The following is a 6898-nucleotide window of genomic DNA, read 5'->3' on the forward strand; positions in this document are numbered from 1 at the left end:
AGAGGAGGAAGAGGAGGAGGAGGAGGAGGAAGAGGAGGAGGAAGAGGAGGAAGAGGAGGAGGAGGAGGAGGAGGAGGAGAAGATTGATAGTGGGCATTCCCTTGCTCTTGTCTAATCTCATACTGACCAGCTACTAATTACTCCTCTGATGGTGAGATTCCTCTATCATCTTTTCTCTCCAAGTGATAAGAAATAGTTAATGATCTATGTTATGTGGGCCCTTTTCCTGTACCTTTTATAGAAATTTTTGTTTGTATTATTTTTGTTCATTTATTCTAAGACTATTTGTTCTCCTGACTTGTTTGACATTTCTTCTTTCCTCTATAAGCATTAAATATTTTGTTCCATATGAGAGAAGAGTTTGGTCAATTACTCATTTTTTCATGGATGTTTTGCCTCATTGTGTGAAGTATGTTCTGTCTCTGTGTGTGTATGTGTGTGTGTATGTGCATGTGCAAGCACACGCACACACACCCACATGATTGCACATGTGTCTTCTTGCCTTTTCTCTGTTGCTGTGGGAAGCACCATGATTAAAAGAAGTTCTGGAAGGAAAGAGTGCATTGTCCCGGCCAGAAACACTGGCACTATGACCACTGAGTTTGCTATCCTACATCAATCATTAATTGAGAAAATGTCCACACAAACACCCCAGAGGTGACTCTAATAGATGCAATTCTTCAGTTGAGGTTGCCTTTTCCCAGGACACCACAGTTTTTATCAAGTTGGCAAAATGTAGCCAGCATGATCAATCACTTGTCATTTGGGGACTCACACACACACGCACACGCACACGCACACGCACACGCACACACACACACACACACACACACACACTACAAGTATTAAAGTAGACCCTATCCTTTTTGGGTTTATTTCCAAGACCTCATGCTATTATCATAACACACATCAATCTTTGAAATTGCCAATGTGTTTAAAACTTAATGTTTCCTCCAAATAATCCAAGTCTCTTAGCAGTGAGATCCTGTGAAGTTCAAAGCAGGATATACACCTTCTTTGTTCCAAGGAGTAAGAAACAGGACATAAAATCAATGTAAGAGGTTTAGGGAGGAGCTTGGGGGCATTATCAGAATATACCATATGAAAAATACTTTCTTTCAATAAAAAGTCATACTTAATTCAAATTCCAGCAGTGTAGTTTCAAATTGTGTAATTCAATATCTGATACCTAAGATTCACTGGCAATGTTCTTGTTTCTAAAAGATTGCAGCAGCTCTACCCCTCCAGTTCTTTCACCTAAAACATTCAGTTTGTCTCATGGGCTCAGGTTAGATGTGTAGCTCACTTAATGCTGGTTTTGGTGCTTACCAAACAGTCCTGACATCTCCAATATGATGGGCTGTTCACTGAAACTGAAGTTACACATCACCAATGGCTTACTGGACTTTAGAGACTCTAACCCTGCCACATTGTGACAAGCCTCAGCTGCTCACTAAGAACACTTCAGTCCTTCAGCTTTCACCCTGCTAAATCACATGGGAGATGCTCTTACACAGTATATATTGCCAGGTCCAGCAGCCAACTTGAGATGTAATTTTGGCTCCTCCTGGACCACAGCAAACGGTGGGCTGATCAGCAGAAAATACTTCCGAGAATACTTTACTGAAATGACGTTGTTCTCCTATTAATCACAGTTGGTTCTTCAGCACCACATAATCATCTAACAGGTACTTAATCTATAATAGCACATGAATAGATCTGATAGAGTCTTTCCTTTCTTCTCAAATATCAGAAACCAGGGCACAGTTGTAGTGATAAACATCATGATGAAATGAAGCTTGGAAAAAAAAGGGTCTATTTTAGCTTACAGCCTATCATCATTGAAAACCAAGACAAGAACCTAAGTCACGAAACTGGAGGCAGAAACAGATTCAGAGAGGTCACAATGGTGATCTTTGTTTTTCATGCCTTGTTCTGCTTACTTTCCTAAACTGCTCTGGAGTCTCCTAAAAGAAGTCCAGGAAACCATTGGTGAAGATGTAGCCCCAGTTGCAGTGGGGACCTAGAATTTCGCAAATGCCAGGACTGTACATCAGTCATATATCAGTTCCCACAGTAGACTGTGCCCTCTCACGTCAATCATTAATCATTAATTTAAAAAAGAACCAAAAGGTCCTACAGACATGCTCACACTCCAGACTAATGAAGGCGGGTCCTCAACTAATACTCTCCTTTTCTAGAGGACTCTAGTTTGTATCAAATTGACAAAAATTAAGCTGTCAAGCAGTATGTAGGTCAATGTTGCAAAGTTCATTGATAAACCTTTTCAAGTCAATTGTGTTTATAGTTCATAGGCTAAAGTACAGACAAATAAGGTTTTTTTGTAAAAGGTTATAATCATGATCCTTAGGCAAGAGTCTAAGACTCGATGCATTTATTTGAAATAGGCCCACTTCCATGAAAATAAATTTATACCAGTTCATGTGTGGCAGTGCTCCCCAGTTAAAGGTTTCTGCATTTACCCAGGGATATTGGTAACATTCTGAAACATGTGGGGGAATGCAGGAGTATTGTCAGGACTGAAGATTGTTTTAAGGGTTTTTGTTTGTGGTGTGGTGTGTTACTAGGACTGAATGTGCGTATTAACAGCATGTTGGAGCTGAGGCAGAGAATACTGTAAAGCGTCTTGCAGTGACAAGTTTTCCTGTCCAAAGTGTTAGTAACACAAAGGCTACAAAACATTACTGTGTGGAAGTTGGCCATTAACCTGAGACTCCCATGTGAGGGGAGAGGAACCCAGAGGAGGAATCTCTTCAGCTGTCAGCTGACAGCACTTGAAGCAGCTTGGTTAATATGTTTTTTCTTACCTAGGACTATAATCATATGTGAGAGCATCTGCCATGCTTCTGAGGGGACTTGGGAAGAACAGCAAGTGTTCCTGACACTGGAGGAACCCTAATTATAGCCACCTACTAGGATTGCCTCTGCATTAATCACTAGTGTTCATTTTCTGTAGTTAAAACACTCTATAATCTAGGGACTTGCTGACCCTGAAGGGACAATTCCTTCTAAGGCTAGCTGTTTGCCAGCAATAGAAAATAACCATCTCAGGAGTGTGCTTTTCATATGTATTACAAATACATTTCAGAGCTCTCATATTGCCTAGCCATCAAGAAGGGTGGTACTCTGGAGTCAAGACATCTGGGGATGGCTCCTCTGCCCCAGAGTTGCTTACTTGCTGAAATTATTAAAACTGGCCAACCCTAAACGTACTTACCCTAACTAAACGATAAAGAACAATGAAGCTATGTCTGTTTTTCATAAGCTGCTCTGTCTGCCTTCTGATTTACCCACACTCTTTTCTTATATGGCTCTGCGTGAATAACCTGCATGCCAAATGCTTTAAAGGAAGGTCTGTCTTTTCACTTGTGGTTTTTCTTCTGTCTTCAAAATTATTAGACCTACAGCTGACAAGCTGTTAGGGAACTGACTTCTCTATTCATGCCTTGGGATATGGAGTGCTACATATTTTTACTCCATAAATATACATTTGGATGTTCTTTATGTCCATTTATTCTCTGTGATTAGTCTATTCTTGAAAGTGCTTTTTTCATAAACATCACCAGTGAATTGCCTTAGTGTTTATTACACTCCACCAATTGAAAATGCATCCCAAGTCCTGATTTGAAGTCAGAATGTTTATGAACACCAAAATTCTATCAAATATTTACTGAAGCATTGTCGTTTGTACTTCTCTGTAAATACTCAGTAATCTCTTGATCCATGTTAATGAGCCACACATTGTTTACTTCCAAATAATTAATGTTCTACTTTTGTTATAACAACATATCATGTTCAGGTTCAGTGTTTATTAATTTATTTTACTTTTGAGGCATTTAGATGGTCACATTTTTCAAGTGATTCATTTGTTTTTAAAAGGTAATGACTATGATGTTTGTTTAGAAACCATGAAACTTCTTTATTAAGCATATTATAAATTAAAAGTATTACATAGCTTCTATTTTTAGTTCATTAACATGCAATTTTATAAAATCTGGGAAATTTATAATTTCAAAGTTCCAGTTTAAAAAAAGTTTTCAAAGAGTATGTGTGTGTGTGTGTGTGTGTGTGTGTGTGTGTGTGTGTGTATGTGTATGTGAGTGTGATTGTATATACTCCACGAGTGCAGTGTCTAAGAAGACCAAATGTTTCACATCCTCAGAAACTGGAGTTAGGGGCAGTTGTGAACCACCTAACTTGGGTACTGGGAAGTGAACCTGAGCCCTCGGGGGAGCAAGCAAGTGTGCTTAACCTCTGAACTCACTCTGAGCTGTCATCTATACTCTCCCCTTTTTTACTTTTCATAATGAAATTTTAGAACATAGTTTTTATTTAGATATTTTGTGTTCTTTCTTATGTAAATGTTTATACCTCCAATATATTTATGTTGATATATTTTTCAGTGTAAAATATCTGTATGATTTTTTTTTGATTTTCTGGTAGCATTTGCTGCATTTTCTCAGTAAATTCTCTCATAACTGATTGTAACGTACACCTTTTTTGGTCAAATTTGCATGTTATTTTTCTACCAGACTTGCTTTTTTTCTTTTCTTTTCTCCTTTTCTTTTCTTTTCTTTTCTCTTCTTTTCTTTTCTTTTCTTTTTTTCCAAATGCTCTTCAAGGTCATATACTCTTAAGTATTTCTTTTAAAATAAACAACATATTAGACAGGTTCTGAGACCAATTTAAAGAAAAAAAGTAAGTGTAATTTACTCTAATAGTTTGTTAATTTGTCCTCTTTGTTTCAAATTATTTTTGAATCTTATTGGCATTCTCTCGTTTTCATGTCTGGTTATTTTAATGAACTATAATTTTATCAGCACCTTTTGCTTGTGAATCTAAGGATTGGTAGAAGATGACTTGGTCGTTGAGAGCAGTAGGGGCTCTTCAATAGGTTGCAGACTCAACTCCTAACAACCACATGGCAGCTCACAACAATCTGTACCTCTAGTCCTGTAATGATCTGACAATCTTATCTGGTCTCCATGGTCACCAGGCATTAATATCATGCACAGGCAAATTTATAGCCAAAAGACCCATATACATAAAATAAACAAATAAATACAAATTTAAAAAGCATTAAAGAACCAAACAAGTTAAAAGTGAATTACAGTGATTAGTGTCACTAGTTTCAACAACATTGTGATAACACCTTATACAATTAGGACATCATTGTCAAATAATTTTGTACCTTTCTTCTCTGATCAATTCTCTGTTGAACATTAAGAAGTTATGACTGGAATCTGAGACCCAGAATATTATTTTCATCTTTTGAATTATTGCTTATTCACATACTGTGTGCTTATTTTTATGCTCACTTCTGTGCACAAGTGGAGATTAGAGGACAACTTGAGGGAGACAGTTCTCATCTTTCACAATGTGAGATCTTGGACAAATTGGGGTCTTCAGGCTCCTTTTGCTGAGACTTTATGCTGGGACTTCATGTGGGCCCTATAATTATCCTTTACATACATTGTATTCCATCTTAAAAATTAATTTTGGATTTAGTTTCAAAGCCTATGATATTTAACTCAGCTTCTTTTACACCACTTTTAATAGCTCTCAATATACATCATTAGTCTAGCTTAACTCCTCACATAGCTTAATTTATTAAAGTTTTTGAGTAATATTATTTTACAGTGTTACTGCTGTAGTTTTAAATTTCTAACTTCCATTTATCAAACATCCTTTACTTGACAATTCATTGATGATTTACTGCATAATTTTTTTGCAATAAAGTGCTATTTTCTTAAATTCAAAACAGATGCTGTAAAAGACTTGTTTTACATTTCTAATAGTGAACTTTTTCCAAATGTCTGTGCTTGCTGCTTAAATGTTGTTGCTTTATTTAACACCTATTACTATATCCATTCATCATTTACCTACCCTAACAAAGAAAAATACAAACCAAGCTGGTTTTATTTACAGTAATTGCGGGGTATGCATGAACTATCTGAACTGTTTGAACCTCACCTCAGATGAATTTTGAGCTTCAAGGGTAATGGCTGTGCAGTCAACCTCTCTCATGTTCAGAAAGCACTCATCATTTTGTCTATTCATCCTTTTAATACAATTACTTTTAACCTTTATCATTAGGAATATTCTTTTGCTTTTTCCTCATAGACAGAATGAAAGGAAAATAAAAGCATCTTGAAATCACTGACCTGTGACCCTTACCATCACAGCTGTCTCTTATGTGACTCTCTCCATCCTGGAAGAGAGCACCCAGTAGCAATTTTATACCCTAGGTGAATATAAAAAGTGCAAATGGAACATTGGGGAATGGGAAGCTACTGGATGTAGAAGGAGTAGGCCCCTTCTTCTAGAATAGAGGAAGCCAATGCAATCGGTTCATGGGGCTAAGTGGACTAGTGTGGCAAAACAAAAGATTATGATCCTTTATCCTTCACCTTCACCAAGCAAAATATAGTCAATAACACCCACTAATTATGGTTCTTTGTTAGTCTAAGGAAACTTCTGTTTAGCACAGCTAGCTTTGGTTTAGAGTTGGTTTAGAGTTCCAGATATTTACTTTTGAATACTAGCTGAGGCATCATAGGTTGGAACTTGTATTAACAGGAGACTTGAGAGACTCATCTGCAATTTATATATGTAGCACCTCTTTATATCTTTCAGGGCTTTGTAGTTAAGTTATATAATTATGTATTGTCATCTTTCAGACTTTACATATCATGAATTTTTTTGACTTCCCTATTTCTCCTATGAGTGATATTTCTCATACATTTACAAGTAGGGTAGCAGATCCTAGAAAAATAATTGCTTAACCTCTTTTAGCCAGAACTCTGTCACTAAGCATTTTACCTACTCCTTTTGTTATGACTTTAAAATAAAAAGTGTCTTAGTTTTCTTCTCCGCT

The sequence above is a fragment of the Mastomys coucha genome, unplaced genomic scaffold (assembly GCF_008632895.1).
Source record: "Mastomys coucha isolate ucsf_1 unplaced genomic scaffold, UCSF_Mcou_1 pScaffold14, whole genome shotgun sequence".
Classification (NCBI taxonomy): domain Eukaryota; kingdom Metazoa; phylum Chordata; class Mammalia; order Rodentia; family Muridae; genus Mastomys; species Mastomys coucha.